The 23,884-nt window shown below is 36.5% G+C and overlaps 1 protein-coding gene across 4 annotated transcripts in view; it reads left to right on the plus strand.

Annotated features, from left to right (window-relative positions):
- Positions 1-23,884, plus strand: part of Rfx3 (regulatory factor X3) — a 274,748-nt gene that overhangs the window by 83,315 nt on the left and 167,549 nt on the right. For 2 of the 4 annotated variants that reach the window (XM_055614028.1, XM_055614024.1), the window contains exon 1: positions 4,918-4,960. The exons of the other annotated variants lie outside the window; for them this stretch is intronic. The gene's annotated coding sequence lies outside the window, so the exon portion shown is untranslated. Of the gene's footprint in view, positions 1-4,917; positions 4,961-23,884 lie in introns of those variants that run through there. 4 annotated transcript variants of the gene reach the window in all.

Below are 23,884 nucleotides of genomic sequence, written 5' to 3' on the forward strand. Positions count from 1 at the left end.
TATGAAGTTGAAAACATACTGTTGTCCTAATATTTCTTTGTAAAAAAAAAAAACAACGAAAATTGGTTATTTAAAACACTTTCTATTACTAAGAAGCTGTGGTGATTTGAAGCTGAAAAACAAAATCTATTTGAGCAACCTTGAATGAGAAGTAACTAAGAGAACCTGAAAAGACCTGCAAAATCTAAACATCTAATTCACCTAAGGTTGGAGACTTGTGGGTTCCTGGAGTGATTATATCTTCTCTCTGCATGTGGCTGTGGTTGGAAGCCATCACCTAGATGGGAACTTGTGGCTTTATTGATGCTTCAAAAGATTGAGGACTCTGACATAACAGGTTCATTTCCGAATTATAGAAAGCAGTTGTAAATCAGATGAGTTGCAGCTGTGATTATAAAACCATGCGGGAACTTGAACATCTGGAGATGTCTGGTTACCCAGAGTATTGTTTTCCCAATATTTTCCAGTTGTTGGTGCACACAACTACTTTGAAAGTGAATGAAATTCCTATGAATATAAAAGTGTGTGTGTGTGTGCTTGTGTGTGTGTGTGTAGGAAGCATTTGGGATAGATTTATAGGTACCTGGGGAGAACCAATAAGAAAGAATTCCCACCTATCCCAGTTGGAAATACTGGGGTCTCACATTCTATAATCAGTCAGGTATAGTCAAAGAGTGAAGTGGCTGTCAACTCTGAGAAGACTTATCTATTGTATTATATCTTTCCAGTCAGACTACAAACACATAATTAGGGTTTATGGCTCTGATGGTGTATTATTAATACCAGGTGTTAAATATTTAATTTCAATTATTCTTCACACTTGAAGATAATTCAAAAGGTGTTATGGACCCTTAAAACAACTATGACCCCTAGGTCCTAGGCATCAGAGTTAAATTGCCCTTGAGTAGGCCTAAGCATTTGTTTATGTTAGTATATCTAATATCTGTCAGTTGAGAACTCTGTGCTCAGCAAATATCTGCAATTTTTGTGAGACTATCAACTTTATGAAAACAGTTTTTAAAAATGTAAATGTGGTTCTCTTCATACTAATTTCTCATTTAAACCTCTTATGTCTCCCTGGAGAGAGATAGATGTTTCTATAAACTTTAAAGAAGCAAGCAAATCGATACTTGACTTGGCAAAAGAGGAGTGTTCTGATGACCTAAGTGTTCTGGGTTGCCTATTTTCATTTTGACTTGAGTGAAAATAGGAAGGTAATGCACAGGAAGGAAGAATGGAGGCAGCTCTGCAGCAGGCTCTGAGGATGGTTTCCTTATGATCAGTCTTCACTGACACAGTGAAAGTTCTATTGAAGACAGTTCTGGTCATGTTATAAACTACATGACTTATAATGTTTTTGTCATGATTATAATATTTAAACTTCTAAGATTTGGGGTTTATTTTTGTTTTTGTTTTAAACATTGGGTTTCAATGTATAGCACAGCCTGGCCCTGGAATCGGAAATGTTTTCTCCTCTGCCATCTGAATGTTGGCGTAAGGCATGCAGTGCTATGCCCAGCTAACTATATATCCTTTTTTTTTTTTTTAGCATTTTATATGTATTTAACCCAGATTCAAAATATCCAAACTGGGTTTAAGGAGAGAAGAACTATGAATTGAAATAATGAGGGAAAAGGACATTTTAAGGTGACATAGAGGATAATTTCTGTTGTCAGCATTGGGTATCCTCTTTCCACAAAAAAGTTACAGATTGTACTAACTTGGGGCAGCTGCTTCAAGAGCTGGACAGGAAGCTCTGAAGGAAGACATTTGTAAGAAGAGCTTCACATTTACTCTGGCTTTCTGTTTAACAACAATGTCGTGACTATGTGACAAGGACTGAAAATGTTAGCAGAAACCCTAGTGTCTTCTAGTGGAGAAAGGCAGAGGTCAGAGGTTAGAGCTCCGAAGAGGCTGAAATAAAGCATGGAGGAAAAGCTGCAGAAAGCAGGGTTCAGAATTCTCACAGGTGTGTGCCTAAATGTCTTGGCCAGTGAGACTGGGTCTTGTTAGTGAAGAATGTGCTGGGACTCTAAAATGGCCACACCTGCCTTAAACGTTTCTAGTGGAGTTTGGAGCACTGGCCCAAGCATATTTACAGCATTGTAGCCATCCAGTTGAGAAACATTTTTCATAATTTTAGAGCAAGGACCCCAGCCTTACTTTCTTTTGCTACTATAAGAAAATACCTGAGGTTGAAATTCATAAGGAACTGAATTTCCTTTTTGTAATGTTTGTTTATTGAGAAACACCTGAGATTTAGACATTGCCTGATTCAGCTGTCTGGTTAAGTCTCTTCTTATGACAAGATATGGTGCCTTGAGTGCTTCTGTGTCTGGAGGAGGAGGAGTCTCTATCTTCTGTGGCAGTGGATGGAAGGGAGCATACTTATTTATGAAGCCGTTCCCATCCAGTCCACAGTCAGAATCGGGAGCAGCCTGTTAATCTCATCAAAGCCATTTGTTAACATACCTTAACAAAATGCATGTTAAACCCATACATTTTCAGCTCTTGAAATTTGCAGGGCAGCCATTCAAACCATAGCAGCTTCCTGGTGTAAAGCACTCTCTCTACCTTAAAATTATAACTAGTTCTCAGCAGAATCTGGAGGAGAAACAGATTTTAACAGCCATCTGGAAGAGTTTGGAGACTACATCGGGCCTTTCTTAAACTCATCCTAGCAACACACAAATCAGTTCTTATTGTTTAGCTGATGTTTTTACTGGTTGGGTCCAAAGATAAAATCTGGGCCCAGGGGGCTCTACAGAGACCGTTACTCCAACCCAGGACCATGTGTGGAAATGACATAGAACCTCTGTACAGATGTAGCCAATGGCAGCTCAGTGTCCAAGTGGGTTCCCTTGTAATGGGAACAGGAACTGACATCTGACATGATCTGACATAATCTCAGGGGCTGGTTCTTTGATCACCTACCCCTGTGGGGGAGGGGATGCAGCCTTGCCAGGCCAGAGAGGAAGACAATGCAGCCAGTCCTGATGAGACCTGATAGACTAGGGTCAGATGGAAGGAGAAAAGGACTTCCCCATCAGTGGATTAGGGGAGGGCATAGGGGGGAGAAGAGAGAGGAAGGGTGGAACGGGGGAGGAGATAAGGGAGGAGGCTACAGCTGGGAAACAAAGTGAATACATTGTAATAAAAAATAAATTAAAAAAGAAACATAAATTGAGTTTAAATTAGCCACATTTTGTTGTTACAATGTAACACATGATTAAAAATCTATTTTAGAGATGTCCAAGAATAACGTAGCCTTTGGTAAAGAGAAAAATAAAGATGATGCTTGTGATGGATGTTGATCTTAGTGGACAAAAGTTTGTGTGTGAACACCTGTGCACAGACTTAAAGACAAAAACAAACACACGGTAGAATAATTATATTAATGAATGAATAGGTAGAAAATCAAAGGTGTAAAAATGAAATAATTAAAATAAATGAAAATTCTTTAACTGGAGTGAGCAATAATTAAACTGTACTTGATTTACCATCTCTGGGATATTAAGAAAAAGTTAATTTCATATTTATCAAATGTATTCATTCTGAAGAACCTAGGGGATAAAAGATTGCAGGAAAATGAGCAGCAAATGCCTGAGGGATCTGAACAGCCACATCTGATGATTTTGCATATGTATAATAATTGAAGTTACAGCAAGAGAGGAGCAGGAGGGGGATATAAAGCACTGAAGGTTGAAAATGTGCCATTTGAAATTAGAAAATGTCAAGCTTTGTAAACCCCGAGCAGTATGAATTGACTATAATGTATCATATTAAGCTGCTAAAATAGCTAAGAATCATTACAATGATAATGAAAAAACATTTTTTGATACAGGTTCTCATTATGTAGTCTTGGCTGGACTGGAACTCACTATGTAGAACAGGCTGGCTTTGAACTCATAATAGAGAGTGCTGGGATTGAAATTATGTGCCACCTTGCCCCGCTTGAAGAAAATAGTAAGGGACCTTGAAGTATCCAACTGCCATTCACAAAGGAGCCATCAACTTTTTCTAATTTGTGTATTTAAAAATACTGAGTCATAAAGTCTGCGTGTATGGGTCCATTTAAGAATAATTTTCTCTTTCAGATTTTAAGAGGCATGCAGGTCCGTTAGATAAACTGTACAAAAAATATAGATATAAAATGAAAGTTGAATTGGATCTCATGCTCTTGACTGTTTTATCTCATGTTTTTATTTTGTTTTTGATAGGTAATAGAGTATCATTTTAAAAAGCATTTTTCTTATGGGAGCACATTGCTTGTTTATAATAACCATATTATCAGTTATAATTTATTATTGCTGCTGTTGAGGCAAGGTCTTTCTTGCTTTGTACTCCAAGCTGACTTACAATGTTTGGTGGTCCTCTTGGCTCTATGGCCAGATGTTGAGGTAACAGGTGTGGGCCTGTTTGTGACTAAGGCTTTTACTTTATTAAGTAAGTCTTAAAGTCTGATCATTATATGTCATTTTCATGTTAAATTGATTCTGAAATCTATTTCGTGATAAAAGTTCATGGTAAATTCAGCCAAAGTTTAATATATATTATATATGTGTATATATGTATATATTTGAAGCTATGCCAATTATAGATGAGAAATGAATTGCAAAGTATAAAAACTGCTTCTACCTTCTGTTTCTGTATTATGAAGCCCAAATATAGAACTTCTGTCTCAGTTGATGAGACATTCAGTTATATATTAGAATTTCTGGGTTGTTGATGTTTTTCACTCTTCCGAATATTTGAGAAGTTTGCTGTGCTAAAGATTTCCCAGGGACACACCTATGTGTATTTACTTTTTCTCATTTTAATAATATTTAAAAAAAATGAAATTGAAGTGATTTTGCACCTGAAGTTCACCAAAGACAGCCTCCTGTTTCTTTTTTATTCAGAGATTTTTATCAGAGGAATGTAGACTGGAATCTGCAATGGTTCTCAAAATCCCAAAGTGGTAAGTGAGACCAATTAAGTCTTTTCTTACCAATATTTAGTTGTAAATTTTCTCTATAGTTCTTTACTGAAATATTTTAAATGACAAGTTACATAAACTCCAGTGCTTACACATCTGATGACTTTGGAGTCTGGCTATTACAAGTTCTGGGTTTGTGTTCCTAATGGCTTTGATCTATTTGTTATCTGGAGTTAGGTTCAAGGATAAAAGAGAGTGGGCAGGCATGGTACTATCCTCATGACAGTGTCCACATGGCCTCTCTTTTTGGAACTAAACAAACCACATCCCTAAGTTGATGTATGGCATATTTGGTCTTGCTAGATTGATAATAAAGGTGGCATTTTGTGATTTCACCCCACTGTTCAAGAGTTAGAACCCACATTTCCCTTATTATCTGTGATCCAAGTGAAATGCTTTGAAGACCGCTATATAAAATATTAAAACACTTAAAAGAGTGAGTCCAAATTTAAGCCTATTATATTTATGAAAAAAATGAACATCAGACCTATGAAATTTAAGAATGACATTGTAATGAAATATGAGAAATGGAGTAATTAATATACATTTATTTCATTGAATTTGGGATTGATATTGACAAAATAGTTGATAAGAATAAAAACATTTACAAGTTTGAAAAATCTTCATAATAAATATTCGGGGTTGTGGGTCTAGATCACTGACAGAGGATTTGCTCAGCATGTTAGCACACACAAAACACATCTATACACACACATCCATGCACAAACACATGGAAAACAAAGATGTTATAAAGGTAAAAATGAGTTTTCAAGCTGACATTTTAGGTGTGTATTAAAGTCTTCTGTGTGGAAGTTTTTGTTGTAAAAAATAAAAATTAGAAAAATTTGGATGCTCTGTGAGTGGGGTCTTGCTAAGTCATCCAAGGTTGGTTAGTAGTTACGACTTAGACTGTTCTTAAACTCAGTGTAATTCTTTTTTCAAGCTCCGGAGTATTGGGATTGTAGGCATGAACCACCATGCTTACAACTAGAAGCAGTGATTCTAGGCAACTAGAAATGATCTGTTATATATCTGGTCTTGCAGGGTGTATTGAGTTTATTTTAATAAAAATTTACAGAAGGCTTCAGGGTTAAAAATTACTTTGTAGTGTCCAAAAGAATGACTGTGAAAAGCTGACTTAGCAAAATAACTCATGAATTTTACCCAGTAGCAAATTTTTTTAAGTGTGGAAAACGTAACTCAAAAGTTGAACAATCACATGCCTTTGGGAATGGTTGAACAACTTAGACCTTGCTTTAACATGCTGATTGATATAGACTCATTCTGATGCTCCTGGTACGATTTATTTGACAAGATCAAGGCAAATTATTTCCAAATTTGCATGTGCTAGGAAAGAAGGTATTTGTTTCTTTATATTCAACAAATGGCTTAATATATATTCTGATTCAACTAATGTAGATACTATTTTAACCTCAGATCTATTGTTTCTGAATTTTGTGTTCCCAGAAGACAAAGGTGAAGTTAATTTCTTTGCAGCCCTCTAAACCTCAACTGAAAGTCATTGTCTTTGAGAAAAACAAAAAGGAAATGTTAAGGCAGATGGTGTATGTATATTATATGTGCCATCATCCTGACCATCTCCTGTAACTTTTAATTTCTGGCAGAAGTCCTGATTTCCTCTCATTCCCACCTCTTCTTCTGTAATTTTCCTAACTGGCCCATACAACAGTGGGAAAGCCCAGTTGTCCAAAGTGATCATTGGAAGCTGTACTTTTCTTTATCAACAGTTTAACTTTGTTGTTAGGTAAAATTGAAATTACATCAGACAGTGAAGCTGTTGCCAGGTGTTGTGGTACACAAATGTAAATCCCAGAAATTTGAAATAGAGGCAGAAAGATCAGGAGTTTGGTGTAGTTTGGGTTTGAGACCAGCCTAGCCACTGAGTGACCCTTCTTCAAAAGAACAAAGGAAAAGGAAAACGAAGAAAAATAGTCACTATAAATTATATTTTATTTTCCATTCCAGTAAGGTAGAATTTTATGATTAGGTAGTTTATACCAAATGAGAACATTACCTTGAATATGTTTGTTATAACAGCAGTATGTTTTAATTAACCTGCATGTATGAAGTCCTGATGCATAGGAAACAGGCAGCTGTAAAGTTAATGGTTTGAGACTATGCATTTTGCTTTGTGTTTTCCACAAGCACATACATAATATGACGTAGTTAATTTTAGTGGACATTGATCCCATCCTGCCAACATCTTCTATAACTCAGCAGGACAAATGGAGCTTTGCTAGAAAGCTCATTCCTCTCCTGTCTGAGAGGAAATGTTCAAGGAATGTAATTAAGTGTTTGATGTGTCCTCTGATTAAAGTAGCTTTTGTATATTTAGACAGAATGGTTTATGCATTTATATCTTCTACCCAGTAGAAGCTTATTTCTTCCCTCAGAAGCTAGCTGTTAGCTGTGCAGGGACAGTTCCACGGATCTCTATTGTATCGTCTTGTCACCAGTCCAAAAACAAATTTTTCTCATCTACAAATGAATTATCAGATACACTCACAGTTCACTTTGGCTAGCTTAGTTTGTACACGAGCTTACAAAGTTCATCTATGTGGCCACTATAGCCGTAGTGTGAGCTGTGGTACAATGAGTGCTGAAGATATACTGTATTCTGCTGCAAATATAATGCTAAAGTTTTCTTCTTTTGAAAAGTCATTGGTGTGTGTGTGTGTGTGTGTGTGTGTGTGTGTGTTACAGAATACAGGAAAGATGCCATGTATAAAGGATTTTATTCAGGTTTTTACAGTTTATCTCCACATACCCACAACCATAAACAGCATATTGTTGTTGTTTATTTCTAAGATAGAATATAAAGTAATAGATTTAATTATGGCATTTTAATACACACATTGCTCATATTTGTGCCCTCCTTTGCCATTCCCAGTCCATCTTTCTACCTAACCCCGCCTTGTAGTTTTTCTTCTGCTTTAATGTAACACATATTTTGTTACTTTTAATTTAAGTTTTTTAGTTTTAAAGATTTTGTTCAGGAGTAGTATATCTACATCGTTTCCACCTTACTCCTAAATTCATGACTTCTTTCTCCTTGACTATTAATTTTATACTTTGTGTACATACACAATCGTTTTAGCCTATTTAGTTTTGCTCATAATGTATTTGTTTTTAGTGCTGAACAACATTGGATGACCTGTCAGGAAGCTCATTCCTGAAGAAACTGATTTGCCCTCTCTTAGCAACAATTAATTGCATTTATTCTTCTAGAGGCAGAACCTTGTGAAACTTTCCTTATCCACGTTGCCTGTCAAGTAGTATTGCTGTTACTGAGTCTTGTTTATGCAACCTTCTTGCTATGGTCTCCTTTCTAGTTTAATTTCATTATCACTCCTTTTATAGACACATACATACAAATTAAAATCTAGGTTTTTGTATAAGAAAAAAATGAGGTATTTATCTTTATGCTGTATAATACTCCACTGTGTAAAAGCCCTACCTTTTCATTGTCCGTTCTTCTTTTGATAGATGTAGGGCTACTGTGAGTACTGCAGCAATTCCATGGATGTGAAACTATCTCTGGTTTGACTTAGCAACCTTTGGTACATACCCAGATACAGAATATTTTAATACACCCAAAGTTATTTTGTGACTCTAGGTGGTTTTATGCCCTCCTCTAGACTCATTCAATTACTGATCTTTATTATGTTTATGTAAATTAATCTTTAGCTTTCTGGTATTTTATGTAAGTAGAGTACATTGTATCTGATCATACCAAGGAGATAACATGGGTTTGCTTCCAGATTACCTCAATAAATTAAAGATTATAAAGAACCAGTAATGAAATGTTAAGAAGTAAAGGGAAGAGTGGAGGACTGAAACAGATGAAACAAGGATGTTTCATCTTATATTTTTTTACATTATATTTTTCTGTGTTTACATTTTTCTGTGTTGTTTGGCATGATGTAGAGGGCTATAAAAATAATCAGACTTTTTTTTAGCAGACTTTGCTAAGAAACCCACCCCTTTCCTTTAGCCCTCTGTGTAGGACTTAGGAATGGCCATTCAAGTACTCAGAAACCAGCCCCCACCAGTTGGGAAATGTGGAAAATCCCCCCTCACTTACTTGTCAATGTGAGCACAGACAAGTCTTAATCTTTTATTTACAAAATAGAATTAAGAGCAAAAACGTCTCCAGTGTTATAAGTAAAATATGTATTTGAATAAAACATACATAAATATACATAAACATTTTTATATGAAAGTACTGTCTAAATGGCAGAACTCTAGCTAAATGCCTGGTGATAATCATACTGATGACGTCAGTTTCCAAAGCTGCCTTGATTCCTTTCTTGTTCTGGACTTAGGTGTTCACCTACTACTGTCTTCTCAGTAAGGGCTGGGCTCCTCGAACCATCCAGTATCTCATTAGTATTTAAACAGTGTTTCCATGTCTTTCTGGCCTTCTCTTTAGAGTGGTAAATGCTTTTTGGTGTGGTTCAAGGCAGGCATCTGTGGCGACACATGATTAGTGCTTCCGTCTGCTGGCTGGCTGAGAGATGGGTGTGAACCAGCAGGCAACTCAGAACCCCTGATGCTCCTGGTCCCCCGATGCATTTGCTTTCTTTAGCTGCATTGTCTCCTGTCATGTGCTGCAGTGAGAGACTTCCTCACATCTTATGAATGATTGTGGGGAAACTTCCAGGTATTAAAAGTGCAGTTAATATGACCCCTCCTTAGTACTCAAAGAGTTTATTAGAATAAGCTAGCTTATTTAATATTCAATTTGCAAATTCATTTATATACACACAGATTATGCTTACTAAATAAATGTGTTCAACATTTTTTTTTTAATACCAAACGAAAATTGCTCAGGTTTTATATTGCTTGGTGCTATCGTTTAGCCATTTAAAAACAAATTGAGGAAAAAAGTTCTGTTTTGTAAGATGTAACATTCAAGCCCATCAGCTGGTTGAATGGAGCATGTAATAAGGAGCAGTTGCAGGCAGCAGGCCAGAGCTAACAGGAACTTCCATATTACTTGAAATGCTGGCTGGCTACATTTGTTGGTTGATCCAAAACAGCATTCTTCACTGGACTCACTGTCCTCACTTCACAAAGAAAGTGAACCTCTCTGTTTTGACACCTACTTTTAAATTACTTAAATACCTTACATTTTTCTGTGCTTACATCCTGTTTTAACATAAACAATTCAATCCACACCTGGACTACCAGCTTTAAGTAATGATAAAGCAGCTCTGCCTCATAGTGGTTGATACTCCTTTAGCTCTTACTTAGCATCAGAGATATTTGTCAGCCGAAAGGGCAATGTCTTTAGTTCTTAGGAGCGCTGTAAGAGGGCGGGAACTACTGATTCTCAAGTTAGTAGTTGGAAACTGAGGCTGTGATTGTTGACTGTCTCCCTCGTTCTCATGGCTGCTGGTGGTCATCTGCCAGGGCACAAATATAAATCTGGCCATGGATGGAGAGTTCAGCACTCCTAACCATTATACTGACTAGTGTGAATATAGACAGTTGGCAGTGCACAAACTTCTCACATTAATCAGATAAAGGCTAGCATGTGCACAAACGCATCTGCTCTTGTGAGATGGAAATAAGAACTAGAAGCATTCAGATATTAACACATAGCTCCTATAGCAGAGATGGCTCATTTAAAAATACTTGCTATTTTAAAAGCTATTAGATAAAGTGTATTCATTTAGAATTGTTTTTTTTTTTAATATTTCTGTAACTATTTTGGTCTTAACTTTCAGAAATATTCCTAGAATTTTTGCATAAACCTCTTTTATTTAAATCTTCATTCCTGAGTTTCCCATTAAACATTGAGTGATTAAGCCATTTATTTGTGCTTTCTTTACTCACATTTATGGAAGGGGTTCTTCCTTCCACAGGTTATAGGATGTTAAATTTTTAGTTTTATTCAGATTAAAATAATTTTTAATTTTCTTTTGTTTTTTTCTTTGACTACCTGTTCATTAACTAGGGGTGTATATTTAGTTTTCAAATAATCTGTGTTTCCTTCTTTTTCTTTCCTGTGGCAGTGGGGGTCACACTCATGCTAGGCTGACACATAGCAACAGTCATGCTACTGACTTTCAGCTTAATTTTGACACAATCAGAAAACTTCCAAGACTTAAATTCTTTATATTTTTTACATTTATGATCTGTCTTGATAAATGTTCTGCCTGTTCTTGAGAAGGGTTTATGTTCAGGTGTTGCTGGATGGGTGGCTTATCAATGCAATTAGGTCAAGGTCATTAATATTATTATTCAGTCTGTCTTTGCTAGTTTTTCTTTCTTCCCTCCTTTCTGCTTTCCTTCCTTCCTTTTCTCCTTAATCAGATTTGAAGGGAGGTGTTAAAACGTCCACTTATGATAAGAGTGTATTAATATTTTTAAATCTCAGGGTTTGCTTTATTTAGGAATTCTGAAAATATGCACATAAGATTTGTGATCTGTGTGTTCTCTCAATAAATGAACTCTTGTCATTACAGTTGACCCTCCTTATTCCTTTGCTTTGAGAGCTACTTTCTTACATAAATGCAATAGTTTTTATGATCTATTTTATATCATGTGGTTATTGTCATACTTTGTTTTTTTCCCCAGTCGTTAGTGTAGACTCTGGGTATACCTCTTTAACTTACTATAGCTTTTCTTCACATACTGTGGTACTGCCTGCATAGTCATGCAGAAAAGCCAGTGGTTCTCAACAGCACTTGGCAGCAAAGAACATTCATGTTTGTGTACCTTGTAGGAAATTTGAAAAACACTGCTCTTAGAAATCTTCCTACTGTTTTATTTCTTTAATAGGAATAATGGTAACTCCTGTTTTTTGTTTTTTTTTTTTTCCCTGAATAAGACTCAGACTAAAATAACTTTAAATGACAGAAATTGGCCAAACATAGCAGAATGTAACAGATACTGGTATTAAAGCCTCGTAGAGCTGGGTTCAAATTCTAGCACTATCAGGTGTTTGTAAATGGCTTCTGATTTCATGCCTCCAATGTGGATATGAATCACCCCAAACAGTTCTTGTCCTACGTGTTGAAATGTTTGCTTCTATCTTGGTTATTCCAAATCAATGCGTTAGTATTTATTTATAGATACCTGATTAAAATGCGTGGTAGATCTTAGGACCTTAACAGTGCTTTGCCCTGTAGGGATTCTAGTTACTGCTGACTCCCAAATCTGTGTGCTTGTTTTACTTTTACTTCTTCAAATTTGGCCAGTCCTTTCCACTTTGAGACTTTATTTTTTTTTTATTTATTTTTATTTTTTTGCAGGTGTTAGGCAAGGAACCATTAACATAGATGAGATTACAATGAGTGAGTTATATAATCCAAATATGTTCATAGTTGAGAAGATACAGGTAGAAATTAAAGTTCCATGTGGCTGACACATTGAGGAATGTCACCCACTTTTATTAATTACAAAAAGAGAACCTGAGGCTTAGCACCAGCATATGACACTATGAGAAGGAAGGTCATATTTGGTCTCTGGTGCACTCACAAAGAGGCAGTTCACATTATGGAACTGGGATTTAGATAAATAAAAAAAGACCTTGGACAATGGAGCCAAAGGTCTTCACAATTTACAAGTGAAAGTTAAGCTTCAAAATATTATTTCAGGGACACTGTGTACATAGGGCACAGAAGAGAAAGGGTAACTTTTTTTTTCTTTATTATTTACACTTTATTCACTTTTTATCCCCCCTGTGGTTCCCCCCCTCCTCCCATCCCAATCCCTCCCTTCCTCCACCCTCTGCCTGCATGCCCCTCCCCAAGTCCACTGATAGGGGAGGACTTCTTTTCCTTCCTTCTGATCCTAGTCAATTAGGTCTCATCAGGAGTGGCTGCATTGTCATCTTCTGTGGCCTGGTAATGCTGCTTCCCCCTCAGGGGGAGGTAATTAAAGAGCAGGCCAATCAGTTCATGTCAGAGACAGTCCCTGTTCCTATTACAATGGAACCCACTTGGATACTGAACTGCCATGGGCTACATCTGTGCAGGGGTCTTAGGTTATCTCCATGCATGGTCCTTGGTTGGAGTATCAGTCTCAGGAAAGACCCCTGTGCTCAAATTTTTTGGTTCTGTTGCTCTCCTTGTGGAGTCCCTGTCCTCTCCAGATCTTACTGTTTCCCACTTCTTTCATAGAGAAAGGGTAATTCTTAAGGGCATAGTGATCTGTAGCAGAGAAGACAAATGAGGTAGCCAAGGGAGGCAGTGCTTTTCAGATCTCAGAGCATTGCTGGACTCTCACAGCACGGCCTTGCATTCAGTGAGTTCATATTTATTTGGAGCTGATATAAAATTTATAAGTTTATCCTATGTAGATCAGAAACAGTTATGCCTATAAAATGCTAGTGGTAGCTGATGTAACTTTCTCCTTTGGTAAAAAATAGCAAATATGTTGTTGCATCATGCTACAACTACATGTCTGTGTTTTGTGTTTGTTTTTTTTTTTTAACAACTTCTCACTGGCTTTGTAAGAACATGATTTTACTCTTAAGGGTGCCTTTCCAGGGAGGGAGGGTGGGATTGGGAAGGGCTGAGGGAGGGAGCTATAGCTGGTATACAAAGTGAATAAATTGTAATAAATTTAAAAAAAATTTAAAAATCAAACAACAAAAAAAGAGTACTTTTCCAATTGATGTTAAGAATTTCAGATGTGAAACAAGCTTTCTTCCCATCAACTTGGAAATATAAGAGTGTGAAAAGATATGAGTATGCCAAGAGTATAGTTTTTAAAATAGTTTTATTTATCAAATGTGTCTTGGAGTTGCCCTTTACTATTGGAGACTTTGGGGAAAATACTTGCTCTTTGAGGAACTCTGTGTTCATTCCAGTAGACAGCAGCACACATTGTACTAGACTAGAGAATTAATGTGCCAATTTTTGTGGGAGCTACATAGAATTTGCTCAGTAAATGGTAGATTTATTTTGTAGATAGGGTCACAGGTAGCCCAGGCTGGTCTAGAACCCCCTATATAGCTGAGCAATGAGCTGATCTTGACCTTGAACTTCTCATCCTCTTTCCTCTGGCTCCCAGGCCTAGGCTTATAGACTGGCTCTTATAGACAGGGCTAACTGATGACAAGACTCGTCTCTGTACCTTTATCCTTTTTCAGGTTACCCAGGTGAAGGGAGTGACCGCTATTTTTCTTTTCCTGATTTATTATCCTCCCAGGTCAAGACATCATGCAAAGGAAACAAAAACAAAAACAAAAACAAAAAACAGGTACACAGCACACAGGGTTTTCACTTGTAGCATTACTCACAGTTGCCAAGAGAGTTGCCACTCTGGGGATCTTAAGTTGCATTTCTTCTGATCGTCCTGACTTGGGATGCATCAAAGCAGTCAGCTTCTGACTTAGGTTCATGTTCAGCAAGCATTTGTTATTCATCTTCAAAGTAAGAAGACAAAATGGGGTGACTTCTTAAAAAGTAAATTCTGCCAGGTCCTGTAGGAATATTAGATATGTTTCTCCATAAAGGTTTTAATTTGTTTCTTTTTTGAAAGTTAAATTGAAAGAAGCATAGTCTACAAAACACAAGGGTAGGGCATTTAAAAGTAAATTTGAAGTGTTTTCTTTTGAGCTACTCAGACAAATCATGGCTATGTTAAATATGTTCCTAAATTTTACACTTACGTTTACAAAATAAGTTTATCGTCTAGTCCTGGAGGGTAATATAAGTCACATCAATTATAATTGCTTAATTTTAATAAAATTTTACAATATGGCTCTTTAGAGGAATAAGGTGTGTTATTAAAGAGTTTTACTTGCTATGTGTAATACTGTGCTTAACAAGTGTTTTCATGATGTTTTTTTGGAAAGCAATTTAACATTTACAGAGGGTAGATTAAAGGAGAAAAGGTTGTAACTGAAAAAAATTGGTGCTCCAATAAACACTCACATTTTATGAAATGTTTTATCTGTGTAGTTCCTACGTAAAAGTTTTTCTCACTCATTTTTCTTTATTTAGGTTTGTAGTGTTGGCTTTCTAATTGATCTGTCCTGGACTCTCTTTGTTGACCAGGCTGGTCTTGAATTAACAAAGATTCACCTGCCTTTGCCTCTCGAGGGCTAGGATTAAAGGCATGTGCCACCACGCCTGGCCATAATCTTATTTCTAAATACATTATTATTTACATTGGTCTGTATTTCACTCATGTTCAGTAATAAACAAATTTTTTCAATATTTGTATTCATGCTTAATACTCAATTATAAGAAAAATGAATTTATAATTAAAATTTCAGCACCAATAATTAAAAATTTTAGAGAGTTGCATTTTTTTCTGGATATTCAGATGACCATAAATTTTCCTTCTCTATACAAAGGTACTTTGGTGATGAGGTTAGCATATTTTAAGCGTGCACTGCCTCTTTTTTTTCTGACCAGGCTCTATCACTTTCCCAGTTGCCTGGGTTTGTAGGAGTAGCTTCAGAAATCTCAGCTTCACCCATTTCATTTTCATTAACTTTTTACTAAAACTGTTCATTTTCTAAAAATAACCTAGAGCACTCTCATGAAGAAAACAGTCAAGTGAATAAATATTTTTTTCCATACTAATTTGTTAGAAACCTTTGCTTCTTTACTCTTGTACTTTTAATTAGTGTTTATGGACTTGAAGACAAAAAGAATCACCTCGGGGTCATGTTCAGAGCTAATTCTGCAATTCATGACGTTCCTCGTAAAGTGATAGAGTGGGTGCTTCCATGGTGGAGATCCAAATCAACCCTGCTGCAAACCCCGGCTCAGGCCATGGCCTCAAGGACCCGTTTATCCTTGCTTTCTGAGCCTGTGTTTCTCTGAACAGAGTCGTTTCCAGGAATACAAGACTAATTTTGACCGTTAGTGACCTTTAGAGGTGTTAGTATAGTGCAGTTCTGTCCCAGTGCCAAATGTACGAGCCAAGCATATGTAACACCGATTTCATTTCATGAGGACAGCATTATTTTTAGACACAGACATTTTTGTTCATGTGACATACATGCATGTATAGCATTGTCATTCGCCTGTCTTAGCATCATTAATTTAGTCTTGTGTTTTTGAGACAGACTCCCATGTAGCCTAGGTTGGCATTATATAGTTGAGGATGAGCTTCTCCTCCTGGTGATTCTTCCTTCTCTTCCAAATAGGAGCATTACAAATGTTGCCACCACTTTTGGATTCTTGATTTTTTTATGTCTGTAATGCTCAGATTATGACTGGGGCCCTACCTCTGGCAAAAGTGAAAACTTATTGTCAGGATGTGCCCCCCCCCCCAAAAAAAATCTTGTATCACTAAGCTGCGTTACTGACAGTTTATCTACCAGAGAAATTTAGAGGTGCTGTCTTGTTGTAACTGTTTAGTAATATGGGGTTCTTCTATTTGACATGGGTGGCAGAGAGAGTAATGGGCAAAGGAAGAAGAGGAGGGTTGTCTAGTTATTTTCACTAAGAATACTAAGAAAAGTTAGTATTCAATGTAACTGTATTTTATAATGGAAGGTAATAATTAAGCAATTCAGTTGTGTTTAGGAAAAAATTTTGTAAATCTGGATGTAAGAAAAATGTCCACACATAACTGTGCATAACCATAATATGTGATTTTAGATATACAAATATTAGATTACTGTTGCGGTGTAACAGAATAGTTGATAAAATCATAATAAATACTACACATAGATCAGAATTTTTGTAAGGTATTTGTTTCAGTGTTGCTTGAAGGTCCTTCAATACTCTAGGTATATTGGGTGTGGCAGTTCTTAAGCTAATGAAATCCAACAACGTATTGAATCATTAAAGACTTTATGCAATATGGGTTGTTCCAGTTTACTCTCACACAATAGAAATTTTAAATCTTTTTAAAATAAATGTGCAAACATGATAAATACATAGAAACAATTGCAAAATTAGGATAGTTAGTGCATGCTGTGGAGGGTCTATGAATTGCTACAACCCCCCTCCCCAAACTCTAAAAGTGATTACCCTCATGAGCATTTCATGTAGTGAAAAGTGCACATTGTAAAAGCTGTTACACTAACCATTTCATTAGAAAAGTTTTTTTTTTTTTCTCACACCCTGAAATTACACTTACTTGATTCAAGTTAAGATTCATATTTGTTCCTGTGTATTTTGGTTGCAGTTACTTAAGTGCTGATTTTTTGCACCCACCCCCCTTCCTGGTAAACTAGAAATTAGTCTTTTAGGTTTTTTCATTGCAATAAAAACACAATCTGCACTGTAGGTTACATTCAGAAATGAAGTAATAATAACATCCTCAGCCTGTAGCAAAGACACTCTATATGATAATAAAACAGTAAACCTGAGTCCCGAGTACCTGGGATAACACAAAATAGTGTTTAACAGGTCCCAAAAGCCCTCAGGAAATATACAGTGTACAAACATCTAGTTGGAATTGCCACACACATTTGCATAATTTGAGTTACATGAATTTTTGGTTAAATATCCTGAAAAAGTGCCTGGTTTATTTACGTGAGAAAGACACTTGGAAAGTCCTAGGTAAGCCTCTGATTGTGGGACTTGAGTGTGATATGAGTGTTTCTTTCACTCTGGCAGAGTTACCTGCTGTCTGTGACAACCTTCTAAGCTTTGCTGTATTACAGTTTTTATACTGGGAACTGAAGTCCTGATTTTTGCTACCACCTCTTTAATACTAACCAAGGGGGCCATTTTGAATTTTGGTCTCTAACTGAATTGGGAGCCTGAGCACTTCTTAACTTTAAATGTTGATATTGAAACAGAGATCAATTGTCTGATGATTATCATTCTGAACCCAAAAACATTTACAGAGTGATACATTTACCTATAAATATTCCTCCAGAAATAAGTTTACTGAAGCATAAATTCACTCACTATTCATTTTAATTTACCAATTAATGTATCAATTTGCTTAATAGCAAATTATTACGTTCTTGATATGTGTTTATATTAAATCTGTTTAAAATTTATCACAAATCACTCTGTATATATTAGTTTCAAAAGACTGGAATTTTTAGTGGCAAGTATTTTCAGTTTGTTTTAATATTTTACATAACCATTTCACCTCAAATATTTTATAATAGAATTATTTATCAGTTCAACCCAAGGTATGGCAAATTTATAATATGTATTTGGTAAGTAAATGTAGTAACTTTAATGTTTTTTTAGTCACTTAAAACAGAAGTTATATCTAACTGAACTAAAGAAAGTTATGAAAGGGTAAGTAAGAAAGGGTCATAAAGGATTAAGTTGATCAAAGATGTTTTCAAAGGTATCAACCATATTCACATTTTAACATAGTGTCTTACAAGTATTCAAGAAATTTGCATATAATTTTATTTAAAACAAACATTCTTATTGCCAGAAGTTATTGTATAAAAAAAATAGTGAAATTCGCAGGTACAGTCTGGATAGAAATAGAACAATATTGTAGTAAATTTCATGGAAATTGAAACATGGGACTTATCAATCTAAAACATCAACTAGCTCTTCCAGAGTTCATCAAAGCTAACTATTTAGTACAGATAACTGTCAGTATTACACATGACTAAAAGAAACAAGTTTTGAGTGAACTGGTAAATTTATCATTTGACAAAATAAGTTCCCGTTTGGCATCGTAACCCTGGCCTTTTTGTTTCTTCATTATCGTCTCTGCCCGGGGCAGTGGGGAGGAGGTTGGGCATGTGGCGCAGAGCCAGGACCACTATCCCTGTTTTAGGAATAAGGTTTTGTTGTTGTTGTTGTTTGGTTGTTTTCTGTTTTTCCCTCAGTCATTTTCTATAACTAGAAATTAGGCCATGTTGAAGTTCTCTGTATGGGTGTGTGTGTGTGTGTTGATAAGTGAATGAGACATAGCTACTAAGGACTATTTGAGAAACCAAAGAAGTTAAAAAGGCCTGGGTGAGAACTGAAAGTTACTTTTTACACTCCCTGTGTCTTAACACTACAGTGAATATGTTCTGTATGAGCATTTGAATAACTGAACGAATAGAGCAAGTTGCGCAAAAATTTCTTGGCATATGTGAGGAAAAGATGGCTTTGTGCTCAAACAGGAGCAGAGATGAAATTAGAAGACCTCATTGTGCCATTGTAATGCAGCCAAATATTCTTTTAATTTAATTTTTTTAATTATTAGTTACATTTTATTAACTCTGTATCCCAGCTATATCCCACTCCCTTATTCCCTCCCAACCCCACCTTCCCTCCCTCATCTCCTCCCTGCCCCTTTCCAAGTCCACTGATTGGGAAGGCCCTCCTCCCCTTTCATCTGACCCTGTTTTATCAGGTATCTTCAGAACTGGCTGCAAAGCTCTCCTCTGTGGCCTAGCAGGACTGTTCCTCCCTTGGGGGGGTAGGGAGGCCAAAGAGCCTGCCATTGAGTTCATGTCAGAAATAGTCCCTGTTCTCCTTACTATGGGAAACCAATTGGTTACCGAGCTAACATGGGCTTCATCCGAGCAAAGGTTCTAGGTTATATCCATACATGGTCCTTGGTGGAGTGTCAGTCTCAGAAAAGACCCCTGTGCCCAGATAGATTTGGTCCTTGTGGAACTCCTATCCTTTCCACGTCATACTAACTCCCCTTCTTTCATATGATTTCCTGCACTCTGCCGAAGGTTTGGTTATGAGTCTTAGTATCTGTTTTGAAACATTGATATGTAGTCTTTCAGATGCCTTCTGTGGTAGACTCCTGTCGTACGTCCAATGCACATCACATTTGTCTTTTTAAGTGAGGATTGATCATCTTACCCCGTGTCTGCTTTCTTGTTTATCTTCTTTAGGTGAATAGATTTCATTATGTTTATCATATCTTGTAGGTCTATATAAGCGAGTATATACCATATTTGTCTTTCTCCTTCTGGAATACTTCACTCAGAATGATCTTTTCTAGATCCCACCATTTGCCTGCAAATTTCATGATTTCCTCCTTTTTGATTGCTGAGTAGTATTCCATTGTGTAAAAAATACCACAATTTCTGTATCTATTCCTCTGTTGATGGACATCTGGGTTGTTTCCAGGTTCTGGCTATTTCAAATAAAGCTGCTACAAACATGGTTGAGCAAATGTCCTTGTTGTGTACTTGAGCAAATTTTGGGTATATACCTAGCAGTGGTATAGCTGGGTCTTGAGGAAGCACTATTCCTAATTGTCTGAGAAAGCGCCAGATTGACTTCCAAAGTGGTTGTACCAGTTTACATTCCCACCAGCAGTGGAGAAGGGTTCCCCTTTCTCCACAACCTCTCTAGCATGTGTTGTCACTTGAGTTTTTCATCTTGGCCATTCTGATGGGTTTAAGGTGAAATCTCAGGGTCATTTTGATTTGCATTTCCCTAATGGCTAATGAGGTTGAGCATTTCTTTAAGTGTTTCTCTGCCATTCAATATTCCTCTATCAAGAATTTTCTATTTAGCTATGTTCCCCCTTTTTTAATTGGATTACTTGGTGTGCTGCTTTTCAGCTTCTTTAGTTCTTTATATATACTGGATATTAGCCCTCTGTTGGATAAAGGGTTCGTGAAGATTCTTTCCCAATCCGTAGGCATTTGTTCTGTTTTGATGATGGTGTCCTTTGCTTTACAGAAGCTTTTCAGTTTCGTGAGGTCCCATTTATTGATTGTTGTTCTTAGAGCCTGTGCTGTTGGTATTCCGTTCAGAAAGTTGTCTTCTGTGCCAATGAGTTCTAGGCTCTTCCCCACTTTTTCTTCTACCCGATTTAGAGTATCTGGTTTTATATTGAGGTCTTTGATTCACTTGGACTTTAGTTTTATGCAGGGTGATAAATATGGATCTATTTTCTTTCTTTCTTTTCTTTTTTCTTTTCTTTTTTTTGCATGTAGACATCTAGTTGTACCAGCACCATTTGTTGAAGATGCTGTCTTTTTTCCAATGAATGGTTTTGACTTCTTTGTCAAAAATCAAGTATTCATAGGTGTGTGGGTTTATTTCTGGGTCTTCTATTCGGTTCCATTGATCCTCCTTTCTGTTTCTATGCCAATACCATGCAGTTTTTATTAGTATTGTTCTGTAGTTCAGCTTGAGATTGGGGGTGGAGATACCTCCAGATGATCTGTTGTTGTACAGGATCATTTTGGAGATTCTGGGTTTTTTGTTTCTCCTTATGAAGCTGAGAATCTTTTTTCATGATCTGTAAAGAATTGAGTTGGTATTTTGATGGGGATTGTGTTGAATCTGTAGATTGCTTTTGCAGCTAAATATTCTAAACAGTATTTTTGCATCTCCATCCTTAAGGCCCTTTGCTTCTCAGTTATTTCTTAAAATCACAGTGCCATTAGATTGTAGACTTAAGTATATTACGTATATCATCCAGTTTGCTACTGAATAAGAAGGGTGCTATAACTGGTGCCTATGCAGAAGACGACTGAGGCTCTCCTTTCTTTTGGCACCTAACAAGCTTCAAGTCACAAGAATTGAAGCGCATACTTGTGAGCTCAACTCAGAGATTTCAGAAAGAACTATATTCTCCAAGCCATGATTCAAATTCCAAGCTTATTTGTATTAATGCCCCAGCAGAAGATTATAGTAGCCACACAGTTAAGCCCCCACCCCTGTGTGTGTGTGTGTGTGTGTGTGTGTGTGTGGCCAGTGCTGGGGATCAAGGCTATGGCCTTATTCTGCTAGACAAGTACCTTCCTACTGAGTTCCTTTTTCCAGCCCCAGATTCATTTTTATTACTCTTAGCTGAGGTATACAGAAAAGAGTAGATAACCACCTGGTTAGGTACTCTGAGCTGCTGAAATAGGAATGAAGACTTCTTAAGAGGATAATATATCATGGAAGGTTATTACCTGGGTTAAAAGCTCACAGCATATCCAATTGCTATAGTGCAGGACTACATAACGGTTGATCTGTCAGACATTTACAGTGTCGTATGCTAGGCCTATTACTACATGTGGCTGGGAGATGAAAAGGAGCAAGACAAAGCCTCTCTTGGACCTTAGGGATCACATATTGTACTGAAGTCTTACCCTCTTTTTTCTTACATGCGTAACTTTCCTGCTGAAAGGATTATTTAAATAACACATGCTTTTTCATGCATAGGAAAATGGAGTAATAATTGTATGTTTTCACATAATTTCCAGAAAGATGAAATAATATACTTAATTTTTTTCTATTATTTTTATTTTGAGATTATTTAATTAGGTTCTTTAGGTAAAATGTTAACTGTTTGGTATCTAGAGGCTTCCTGTAATACCCCTTTCAGTACTTACTAAGAAAACTGAGGATGATTGTCAGTTGAGTATTGCCAAGCTTAAACAAATTTCTAATGATTAGTTAGTGATGAAGTCAGACAATTACTATTAGGCTAATTTCTTATTCTTAGCACTTCCTCTATAAAAATTAAAGACCTGATAGTATCTATCTAACAAAGAAAATCTAACAGGGCCTCCTGTTCTAAGATGACACGGTTAGAGCACTGGTTCTGAAACTGCAATTCAGTGGGCCATTTGTTCTTTTTAAATCAGTAAGTGATGTGTCTGAGGTTCAGAGCACTGGCAAAAGATGTGATTTGCTCATTTAAATTTAGTTAATCCTTGTTTCTGTATTTTAAAAATTAGGCACAAAGTCTTTTGAAGCTTAAAAGGGAGTTATAATAATTTAACAATTGAAATTGAAGTCACATTAAAAATAAAGAAAAATACGTTCTTAATGAATTGCAAATGGCTATTGCAAATGGCTAGACCAGACAATTATATTTTTACAGAATTTTAAGTATTAAATATTAGAGAAATCATAGCACTGTTTCAATAGGATCTCTAAACTCATCCTCTTTGGCGAATCATATTTGTATTCAACAAAAATTGAACATCCTGTGTATATTAGGCACTGTGGTAAATTTGTGGATGATGGGGTAATTATATTCCATGTGCTCATGGAGTTTATTCTTAGCGTGTCAAGACGAACAACTACGGTATGGCCCAATATGTTGACTGCTACAAGTAGAATGACAGATTGCTACAGGAACCCCTAGGAGGACACTAGACCCAGACTTGTTAAGAGGAAAGGTAAACAATGATAGTTGTGGGGAAGTATAAGAGATCTAGAACTTACTCTAGACCTAAAAGTTGAAGATGAACGAAATGAAGAGGAAAACATTTTTTGAAGCAAAATAAACTCTGTAGTGGCACTGAGTGAACCCCATCTAACGAGACTGTTTAATCTTGGGGTGTATGAACTGAAGATGTATTCTTAAGAGCCTCTCAAGTCTCGATAGGAAGTTTACAGTTTATTCTGAGAGTACCTGGCACCTCTTACAAAGAATGTTTTGAAAGCCTAGCATCTGTGTGGTATGATGGAGTTCTAAGAGTAGATTTTGAGGGCTAATTAGGAAGCTAAATCATTGGTGTAGGTAGTTGATTAAACTCAGGGGATACCAGAAAAAAAAAAAGTGTGTCTCTTAATTGTAAGTTTCCTTAAGAAATAGAGATACCAAAGTAACTAGATGCTCAGGTAGTTCCTCTTGTGTGAAGGACCCAGTCAATCTTGAACTCATTGAGAACAAACTGGCACTTCCACATTCTGTAAGAGCAGTTATTGGCAGAAAGTTAATTAGCATGATGAACATTTAAGCTTGGCTTTGATGATTAAAATTTTAAACTGAGACTGAGGATATGCTATTATAAACAGTTCAGGTAATTTAAAATCCAGAAGATCAATTCAGTAGACTTATTATTATTTCTCTTCTGAGACAGGGGGTTAGGAGGTGAGATAGGGTGGGGAAAGGGGAAAGTCTCTCATGGATATCAACCTGCCTTGGCATATCCAGTTGGAATAGGACTAGGCATATCTTCTATTGAGGCTAGACAAGGCAGCCCAGTTAGGGGAAAGGAATCCAAAGGCAGGCAACAGAGTCAGACATAGTCCCTGCTTGTGCTGTTAGGCGTTCCATATGAAGATCAAG

The sequence above is a fragment of the Psammomys obesus genome, unplaced genomic scaffold (genome assembly GCF_907164565.1).
Source record: "Psammomys obesus unplaced genomic scaffold, mPsaObe1.curated_primary_1811, whole genome shotgun sequence".
NCBI classification, from domain to species: domain Eukaryota; kingdom Metazoa; phylum Chordata; class Mammalia; order Rodentia; family Muridae; genus Psammomys; species Psammomys obesus.